This window comes from Callithrix jacchus, chromosome 13, assembly GCF_049354715.1.
Source record: "Callithrix jacchus isolate 240 chromosome 13, calJac240_pri, whole genome shotgun sequence".
Taxonomy (NCBI): Eukaryota; Metazoa; Chordata; class Mammalia; order Primates; family Cebidae; genus Callithrix; species Callithrix jacchus.
Window position 1 is genome coordinate 82,972,402 of NC_133514.1, and position 11,048 is coordinate 82,983,449.

At 41.5% G+C, this 11,048-nt stretch overlaps 1 long non-coding RNA gene across 1 annotated transcript; it reads left to right on the forward strand.

Annotated features, from left to right (window-relative positions):
• Window positions 1-1,253: 1,253 nt before the first annotated feature.
• On the forward strand, window positions 1,254-9,605 carry LOC144578874 (uncharacterized). Its single transcript, XR_013525331.1, has 2 exons — window positions 1,254-1,445; window positions 8,114-9,605. It is a non-coding gene; the product is annotated as an uncharacterized LOC144578874 (long non-coding RNA).
• The last annotated feature ends 1,443 nt before the right edge of the window (window positions 9,606-11,048 follow it).

The following is an 11,048-nucleotide window of genomic DNA, read 5'->3' on the forward strand; positions in this document are numbered from 1 at the left end:
CCCAGACAAAAAAAAAAAAAAATGAGGTAAGCATCTGTCACCTTTGTCCTCCTGTTCCTTGTGTGACAAAGGTTGCCATGGTGCCAGAAGATAACAGAACTCATAGAAAACGGGCAAAATGTCCTATACATAATACGAGGGATGTTTTTTTAATCTTTGATTTTTTTTTTTCCCTCTGAGTCAGACTTGGTGAGAAAATTTTCTGACTCACACAGTATGTTAGATGCCATGTTAACAGTAACTTTTTCCAATATTACATACTCCAACCAGAGTTGTTTCAGCTCTTCCTATTTAATCCTGGGGCCCTTGGGGATGCAGCTATTGGGCTGCTGTGTGTAGTTTCTGGTGATAAAGATTTCTGATGTATAGGATTTCCAAGGTCCACGATGGGGGACTGGGTGTGGAGAAGAGAAATGGTTTGCAAATAAAAGTCCTCAGCTTTTAAGTCGTGAAACAACCTCTGCCTTTTGTTTTTAAATAAGTAATTTCTGGCTGATCAAAATACATACTCTAGCACCGTTCGGAAGCTTCTTCTGAAGGAAAATGCCTGGGCCAGGCTAAGAGCTGCAGCAGTGAGCTTGTGCCTGCCAAAGTGATTTTTTCCCCCTTCTTTATTCCTCTTGATAATCCTAACAGTTTTTTGGATGTACACAGAGCTGAGAACTATAGTAACCCCAATTTTACAGATGAAATAACTGAAGCTCAGGGACAGAACAAACCTTCCCTCAAAATGCAAGGCTGGATGGCAGTGAAGCTGGAGCTAAAGTCTCCGTCTTCACCTCCTGCTGCCTTCCTGCATGGCCGGCCTGGTCCCTGGCAGAGAAGTCCAGTGTTTCCTCACGAGTTCATGTGTATCTGTGCGTGTGTCCTCTGTGCACTCAGACCTCCAGGACTTTTGTCACTGTCCAGAATCACTGGTCTTGACCATGACACATTCTCCAAGAAGCTGAACTCCCCTGTTTTTGTTTGTGTGTTTTTACACAGTAGCACATCTGTGTGCAAAAAGAGAGGACGTGATGTCCAGGCTGAAGTACTGACCCCTGAAGCCTCGCCAGCGGCGTCTGTCCGGGTCGCTCTTCTGCCGGTGCTGCACTCCGGGGAGGCGCCCGACTGTTTAGCCGCCGTATCCCCTGGCAATCTGTTCAGGAAAACAGACCAGAAAGGGCTGCCCAGGGCTGCTCCAGCTTCAGAATCCTGCTGCCATCTAGGGATGAGATGAAGCGTCTTCCCGCTTGCAGCCGCCCTGATGGATCACTGGGGCCTCTGCGCTCCTGTCCTTTAGCCGCGGTCCGGGCGGCTCTGCAAGTGCAGCGCGCGGTGCCCCCAGCGCAGCCCCCAATACCCCCTGTTCTGCCGCGGGGTACCCCGCCGAAGCCATCCGGGGTCGATACTCTGGCGCGGTGGAAACCGCAGAGCAAAAGGAAACAGACAAAAACAGTGAGAAGGTAAAAAGAGAGGGAGAGAAAACGGCTAGGGAGCAAGGAGCAGAAACCCTGCAAGAACAGAGACAAAAAAGAGAAGGTCCGTCAGCGGAAGCGGGCTGCCCTCATCACCTGCGAGGCGTGTGTTTATGAAACCTTGTCACTGTCACCACACTGGTGTCCACACGCTGCTTAATGAGGTCCAGAGCGTCAAGCTACTTTATTTTCCATATATGATTTTCAAGGTTTCCTTTTGCAAAAAGGAGGTGGCGGGGAGTGCAGGGAATAGGAGAGTAGAGGAAGTGGGGCGGGGGGGCGTTGGTGAGGAGTGTCTGGGTGGGCGGGGGGAGATACTACTGCTTTTAGTAAAGATTGCATAGAAAATCCGGAAAGAGGAGACTTATGGAGTTAACTTTACTGTTTTATATTAACGGTGTAAGCATCTCTTTCTTCTACAAACAGAACAATGGGGCTTTCAAAGAAGGGAAGGGGAGAGAGTTGACTGGCAGGGGTGAGGGGGGGAATGGGAGGGGTTAGGGATTGGGGAAAGGGTCCTGCTGTTGACTGGGGAGGCCCTGCTGGGAAACTTCAAATCACATTCTTTCTGAAAGGAAGTGTTATTAAAAGTAACTTTAATCCTTCCAGCCAGACGACTCATAAAAGCATACAATTAAGTCAAACAAATGACAAGAGTATTTTCTCTCCTACCTGTTTCCCCTTCTGAGAGTAATTAGTACAGGCTAGTCTTGTCTCATTTTGTGCAAATAGAAGCAGAGCGCTTTGGTAGGTGCCAGATTTTCTCTTACTTTCTTCAACCTGCCTCCTCCTTCCCTGTCGCCCCACCCAAAACCCGGTTCAGCTCTTGGTACCAACCAGCCTGTCTGCAGATCCAGCCAAGAACAAAGGGGCGAATTTCAATATTTCCTCTTTGTGCAAGGTTAATTGAAAATCAAAAAGTCACTTTTCAAATGTCGTATTAAACCCGCCACTGCATCAATTTCCTTTTGGTTCCCATCTCCATAGGCAAGGGAAAAGTGTTTTGCGGGGGAGGGAGGTGGGGAAGTAAGGACACAATGAGGGAAAAGAGAAAGAAAGAAGTGAAGGGATTAAAAAAATCAGAGACACACACACACTTTGATTGCAGATAGGCTAACATGCAGCGGAAAATTGTTTCCCAGGGTGTCCTCAGTCAAAGGCAGCCTTTACATTCAATACTGCATTACTTGATATTCCAGAGACAGAATTGCATCCTAAACCGAGAGAGATTAGACCTCCATGTTTTTATGTTTTAGTAGATGGTTCACAATATGATTGTCATAAATGCCACCAGGTTTTAAAACCTTAAAGGGTAATGTAATAACCTGACCATCTTCATTCCCCCTTCCCACTTTTTATTCCCCTCTGAAACAGGTACAGAAACATACACACATCCCCACAGTTAGAGATACAGCCCTATGGGCTTCTGACAGTCAGTTTTGTCACAGGGCATTTTGGAAGTGTTGGGCTGGAGTTTAGTGACCTAGCATCCTTGGTCCTTGCTCCTGGCCCAGTGACTGTTCTCTGTCTGGCTTTCCTGAGACTCTGTTTTCTCCTTTATAAAATAAGCCATTGTACCTGCCTACTGAATTCACTACACAGACTACATGAGGGGCCACATGAATAGATCAAACCCATACTAATGCTTTACCCTCTTCTGAGGTTCCCTAGGTCTTGTCCCTGATTAGGTGATCTTAACCAGTTCCATTTTCTAGAGTGGGAACCTGCGCTTGTTGTTACCAGTATTCCTGAGGCTTGCAGAACGGCCTAGGACTAATACCCAGTGCTGCCAGTCTTCCTCATGCCCACCGTATGTGTTTCCTGCCCTCCCTACTGCTCTGCTACACTCATTTTCCAGTCATCCCTGAAGCCGGTTGCTTTCCGGCCCAATCGCTTTGGTCTTTCTGTCTAATATCCACCACCCTATTTTCCAGGTAGAGGTTTAAGACTGTACCCACCCCCTCCTATGATGTACCAATGAATCTATTTCCTGAGGACCAGCCTAGCCATGATAGGCTTATCTACCAGGAAATATTTGATTTACTACTGGTTTAACTTAAATATACCTACAAGTAACTATTTGGTTAGATAAGCAGAGTGAAGAAGGAGAATTGTGAATTAAATTCATTCTGTGATAACCCACCTGCATAAACCGGGCCCCTAAACCTCTTTTCGTTTTCAATAATATTGTAAGATGGTGGTGATATCAGATATGTCCATCAACCCTAAATTAAGGGCAGGTTGAGAAGAACATTACAACTCTCTAAACTCATTAGAATGCAAAGATAGGGAGAGTCTCTGCAACAGCAGCCACCTAGCGGTGTCAAAGTTCTCCCTCGTGCCATTATTTTCATTGGTAAGATTCAATAGACAAAAGCTGTGTCTTACTCTTTTAGATTTCTGTCACCCATACCTGTATGCAATATGCTGTGCCCCACTGGACTTTTTCTTACAGATTTTCATTAAAGTATTGCATCTGTTATACAAGTTTTTTAGCATGTCCTGGTATCAACTGATTACTTCTTCACTGTGCAGCACTTCTTCCCATATAAACTGCTGTCTTAGTCCATCAGGCTGCTAGAGCAAAATACCTTTGCCTGAGTATTTTATAAACAACAGAAATTTATCTTTCATAGTTACGGGGGCTGGTAAATCCAAGATTAGGACACCAGCAGATTTGGTATCTGATGAGGGCTCCCTATCTGCTTCACAGATGGTGACTTCTTGCTATTTTTTCATGTGGTGAAGTCAGTGAACAGTTTACTTTAGGCCTCTTTTATAAAGGCACTAATCCCATTCACGTGGGCTCTACTCTCAGGATGTAAACCCCTCCCAGAAGCTCCATATCTTAAAACTATTGCGCTGGGGATTAGGTTTCAATATATGAATTTTGTGAGGGACAAAATCATTTAGTTTATAGCAACTTCTATTAGATATTGGTAACAATTCATTTAATGTGATTGCACATATGTATGTCTCTTTTGCCACCCTCTACACTTACTGAAAATAAGGACCATATCTATCAACTTCATAGTTTGGGAACTTAAGGGTAGATGCTTAATAAATACTTATTGGAGGCTGAAGAAATATAAAAAAAGAAAATGGATCTGGGACTGTGTTAGCATAATATGTATATATTTTCCCAGAAATTTAGTAATAAAAACTAAACTTGTCGTCGTGTGGGGCCAGCAAAAAAGCAATCAGATGACTGGATTAATCGATACCTGCAAACAATTGTGTCAGAATTTTTACATATACTTTAAGTGGACAAATATGTATTTGCATCCCAAAACAGTCTTTTAGCTGATGAAGCTGTTTACTTAAGACATGCTTACACTGAAAATTTCCTGGCATGGTTTCTGTTTCCTTAGTCCACCTGAGTTTCTTCATCTGATCTAGAACATCCTGCTCTGAACACAACTACTAAAATGAAAGATAGAAAGAGAAAGAGGGAGGGAGGGAAGGAGAAAGAGAGAGAGGAAGGAACAGAGGAAGGAAGGAAGGGAGGGAGGGAGGGAAGGAGGGAGGGAAGGGAGGGGAAGGATGGAGGTAGGGTGGAAAGGGAGGGAGGGAAGGGGAGGAAGGGAAAGAAATGTTTTATTTAACAGATAAATCTACTCTGGAGTTGGAGTGGAATTCTGGCAAATTACTTGGGCAATTCTAAAGGAAAACTTTTAAATTCCTACTTTTAAAACATTGGATGCTGAGAATAGTAGGTTATTGCTACTTATCACTATTATGTTATATTTCTACAGAGAGATTCTCCAGAATCTTTAGAGGGCTCTCATTGAATGTGAATTAAAGTTTAAATATATGAGTAGACTTTATTTACAGTGGTAGAACTGGGAATTGGAACTGATGTATGCATAGTGCGGGGTAAGTCTGAGAATTTGGTTTTAGTAAAACTGGCATTTTTGCCCTGATACTTCCTTTAATCCTTTATATAACCTTGGGCAAGGAACTAAATCCCTCAGATACTTTTTTTTTAAAGGGAGTGTGTTGGGGAAGGCAATGGGCGAGGCAATCCTGATCTAACACATGGATTGTGGTGAGAATCAAATAAGTCAGTATCTGTGAAACTGTGAAAAAAGTTACCTGCATGTTAGAACTAGAAAATATTATTTATTATTTATTTATTGTTATATTTTAGTAACCTATTCAAAAATATTGCATGCTTACTTTATGGTGACTTTTTGCTGTTCTGGTGCCGGAAGCTGGGATCCAATTGGCCTGAATCTCTTAATAAAATCTGCTAGTGCAGAGTTGATCATATTATCAATCGTTTTTGCATTGTATTTTAATGGTACACACATAATCAAATATCTCAAAAAGCTACTCCTGTTGAATAGATGGATGGAAGTTTGCTAAAGTCTGAAAGCAAGGGGAGCTGTGGTAAAGGTTAGGATAGCTTTGCCAGACCAATCTCTCTTCTCATTTACACTGCATACTTTTTATATCCTTCTTCCCCTCTCTTTTTAACAATCTCTATCTCCCCCTTAATGCTAGTATTTTGTGAGATATTCAAAATGTGTATTTAATCCCTCCAAGTTTGTAGTCTCCAGTGTCAAAGCTTCTGCTTAATGCTGAGTTAATGCTCGGTCGTGCCAAAGCTTGAAGCTTTCAACGCAGCCCTGAAATCAGCTGCGACACATCACTAAGGCTGAGGCTTCGGCTCCAGAGACTGCTGCCTGCATGGAGTAAATGCATCATTTTTTAAAGCTTTGTCAGTGCAATCTAAGAGCTGTATAAAGTGTAATTGGGGATCTTTGAAAAAAAATCGTATCTGAAACCATTTTACAAGAATCATCAGGGGAGGTTTGCTTGAAACTTCTTCTTAACACCTTATCACCCCAGAAACAGGTCTATCACTTTGGGTAGTTTTTGCTTTTGAGCAGATTGTTTCTTTTTTTTCTTTAACCATCTTTTCTTTTTCAGTGAGCTGAAGTAAATAAATTTGAGAATGGAGACATTCTTCTCTGTCTGTAGTCTGAGAATGACTAATCTTGGAAGGAAGAACCTGGTACATCCTAGTGTAGGCCATTGCTTCTCCAGGTGTGGTCAATGAATCAACAACATCAGGTCTCCTGGGACCTTATTAGAATGCAAATTGAGGAATCAGTATCTCTTGGGGAGCACCCAGGGATCTGTGTTTTAATAAGCCCTCAAGGTGATTCTGCTCAATACTAAAGTTTGAGAATCATAGCTTTAGGCTATCCGAATTCAGAAATTCCTGATACTGCATCCTTGGGAGATGATTGTCCAGCCTCACTCAGGATATTTTATGTCTTGAGGACTCACTATGTTAAAAGACACTTGAAAAAAAAGCAACTGTTCTGTGTGTAAAAGTTTTCATAAGTCATTTTAAAATTTACGGAGAGGTATATGCTTCTATAGTGTTCTTTTTGTTTCTATTCTTCTTATCTTCAATGCTGGCCATCGAGTAGGTGATCAATATATTTGTATTAAAATGAAGAAAATATTGGCCTCAGTTTTGTTTTCTAGGTAAACCTATCTAATCCAATAAATCCATCTTATCTTTATTTCATGAGGCAGCCTGTCCGATATTGAAAGCTTCTAAGATGTGCAAGTCCTCTCTTCCATGATGGCTGGAGTTCTCGCACCCATGACAGAGGAAACTGCACACAAACTCAGGCATCCCCTGCTGACTGTCCTCTGGATGTGGGCTCTTTCTCTTCGAGGAACAATGACAACCCTCAGAGCCATTACATATCATCTAGAAATAGACCAGAGTTTTCTGGGTATACAAATGCAAATAACTTTTTTAATAGAACTCAGAATTTTAAAATCAAACCTATTAAATTTGGCATTATTAATCCTGACCAGGTGAACTTTTCCTCTATTACTTCTTTATGGACAGTATTTCTCCTGTATTTTAGAGGTCTAAAATAGTGAAAATAATAAATGCTTCTTAAAAAATGTATATAAGTTAAGAGGGCAAACAAGAGAGGAAAAAACACTCAAATTATACAACCCAGAAGAAATAGTAACTAGTAATTTTCTTTCTCCTTCTATCTGCATAAATATCTGTATTTATGCATATACATGCCCTGAATATACAACCATCTTATAATTTGTATTATTTAAAACAAATGTTGATGCAAAGATACACACATACATATCAGTTATCCGAACTTAGTTCTGAGTAAGGATTTGACATATCTAATAAACCTTTATGAGATGTCTGCAACCTCTTGGGAAGACGATGGATCCAAGCACCTTAGTGTGAACTATTAGGGTTGGTGCAAAAGAGATTTCAATTTTTGCCATTACATTCAATGACAAAAAGCACAATTTCTTTTGCATCAATATAATAGTTAGAAATCAGTTAGAATTTCCTGTCTTTTGAGTTGTTTCCCAACCTAATCTCCGTTTGACTCATGTTTGAAAGCTGTAGGAAACAGAATAGCTATAATTAGAAACAGGGAGTGCTGTTTCTGTTTTTATACATATATTTTTTACTTTGAGACAGAGTTTCACTCTTGTTGCCCAGGCTGGAGTGCAGTAGCACGATCTTGGCTCACGGCCACCTGTGCCTTCTACGTTCAAGTGATTTTCCTGCCTCAGCCTTCCAAGTAGCTGGGATTATAGGCGCCCACTACCATGTTTGTTTTTTTTTTTTTCTTTTTTTTGTACAGATGGGGTTTCATCATGTTGACCAGGCTGGTCTCAAACTCCTAACCTCCAGTGATCCATCTGCCTCAGCCTCCCAGAGTGCTGGGTTTACAGGCATGATCCACTGTGCCCAGTCCAGCAAGTGCTATTTCACCTGTAAATCTGCATCCTGTTAGAAACCAAGCAACTGAACTGGCAACGCGATGGGAAAGGGACACCCTTCCCCGCTTCACCACAGGATGATACTCAGCCTTGGCCCTTGGAGAGCTGCCTCGTGATGCAGAATCTCAGGAGGGTATCAGGAAAACACTGGGGCCAAGCAGTGCCTGGAGGCTTGACACTGGATACCGAGAGAAGAAAGATGGCAGGGTGCACTGCAAAGCCTAGAGTAGAATGGCCGCATCACCATTATGTCAAGAGGAGTGGTGGCTTCTGAAACAAAGTCGTTCGGCCTCATAGAACATCAGGAGAGAACATGGTCAGTAGGGCAGGCCTAGGCTTTGTTTGGCCAGGCATGGAGGACACCTTGAATGTTGACTTTTAACTGAGCATCTGTGGATCACTCTAAAGCAACTACCAGAAAGTTTTGACAGTGAGATTTGTTTAAAGAATTAGGTTTTTGCGAGCAGATAAGGCAACAATTATTTTAATTTGATAAAATTGGTATTATATTCTCAATATATTTTAAACTGTGTGTGTGTGTGTGTGTGTGTGTGTGTGTGTGTGTGTATTTTCAAGATAGAGTCTCATTGTGTTATCCAGTCTGACATGGACTGACTATTCACAGATAAAATCATGGCACACTGTGGCCTCAAACTCCTGGCCACAAGTGATCCTCCCACTCCAGCCTCCTGATTAGCTAGGACCACAGGCACACAGCCATCATGCCTGACTTATAACACATTTTAAAAACTAGCTCTTTACCATGAACATTGTCTTATGCCCATAGCTAGTCACAAAACATAATAATTGTTAGTGGCTGCACAGTATCAAGTTACAATGTACCAGAATGGATTTAATCAGTTTCCCATTATGTGACTGTGATATGTTGAATATGACCCCTACCACAGTTTATATGTTGAAATCGTAATCTCAGTATATCAGAATGTGATGGTATTTGGAAATAGGTCTTTAAAGAGAAAATTACTTTAAAAAGGAGAACATTAGGGTGGACTTTAATTTAATGTGATTGGTGTCTTTATAAGAAGATAGGACACAAGGCCGGGCGCGGTGGCTCAAGCCTGTAATCCCAGCACTTTGGGAGGCCGAGATGGGTGGATCACGAGGTCGAGAGATCGAGACCATCCTGGTCAACATGGTGAAACCCCGTCTCTACTAAAAATACAAAAAATTAGCTGGGCATGGTGGCGCGTGCCTGTAATCCCAGCTACTTGGGAGGCTGAGGCAGGAGAATTGCCTGAACCCAGGAGGCGGAGGTTGCAATGAGCCAAGATCGCGCCATTGCACTCAAGCCTGGGTAACAAGAGCAAAACTCCGTCTCAAAAAAAAAAAGAAGATAGGACACAGAAACAAATAGAGGAAAGATCATGTGAAGACAGAAAGAGAAAATGGCCAAGTACAAGCCAATGAGAGAGGCCTCAGAAGAAACCAATCTTGCTGACACCTTCATTTTGGACTCCTAGCCCTGAGAACAAATAGATGCCTGTAGTTGAAGTCATCAGGCTGTGTTACTTTGTTATGGCTCTCCTAGCAAATCAATACAGTGATTACTACTCACAATGTTTATTTAATAAATAACATTTGTACATCCTGGTATACATCGTTGATTATTTTCTTAGAATCAGTGCTGGAGGTGAAATTATTGCTTCTAAAAATTAGTAATAATTTGTATTGTTAATTACATTATAGAGCATATTATTTTTTCAACTTTCTTTTTTACACAAATGTAATACATTTGATTATTTATCTCCATTTTGAACATAATATGACCAAATATAAGACAAAATTGTGTCCTAATGTTCACAATTATAGGCTTCCCTTCCAATTAATAGTCATGTCCCCACAGATAGCATGGTGTGTCGTCACTGGGCAGCAGCTTTACTGTCATTCAGATCACATTCCATTCATCTTAATATCATACAGAAGGTGCTTCCTAGAGTTAGAGGACCACTTTTGGGGAAATAAGGACCAGATAATTGCTATAGAGAGGACCCCTCTCAGCTGGAAAGGGAAATAGTATATTTACAAGGGTCCTTCGAGTTGTTAGAACCTTAGCATGTTTGCACTATTGTTTGATAGTTTGATTTCTCAAAGCAATTAATCATACTGTCCATCAGCAAGGAACAAGACATTTCTGTATTTTATGCCAGGATAGCAGCACCACTAAGTTTTAGATAGCTTCACCTGTGGACCACTTTAGAAACATGTCTAGAGCCAGGAGAGGTGGCTGCAGCCCACAGAAGCCCCCTGGAGGTGCTGGTTTTCTAGGAGAGTGTTGTGTGGTGTCCAGTGAAAATATTGTCATGCTGCATAACTGACAGAGGTAATCACCAATGAATATTTTGTGGATTACCTTGGGAAACCAATATAATTCATTCAGTAGCATATGTGAGAATTCTCTTAAGACCCTCTGGAGAAAAAAATGAGATATTTTCTATGAAATGGACTGAGGTAGAGAAGAGCAAGCATTATAAGGATTGGAACCAGTTGAAACCCTAAGAGAGACCTGGGAAAACCAAGAATGCATATATGAATTTTATCATGAGAACCACTCTCTAAAACCTAAGAGAGAAATTAGAAATATATTATTATCTGTAGTTCCTGACATTTTCTATCCTCAGAACAGGAGCTCTGAGAGGGATACGGGATTAGAATGAATTTTTCAAAACCAACCAGACCTCAGGATTTAATGTTGTGGTCCAGTCTCAATGGAGGGCAGCTATAGTAGCGTGGTTAAGAATAAAGCCTTTGAGCTTCACAAATTTGCAGAGTAAGATA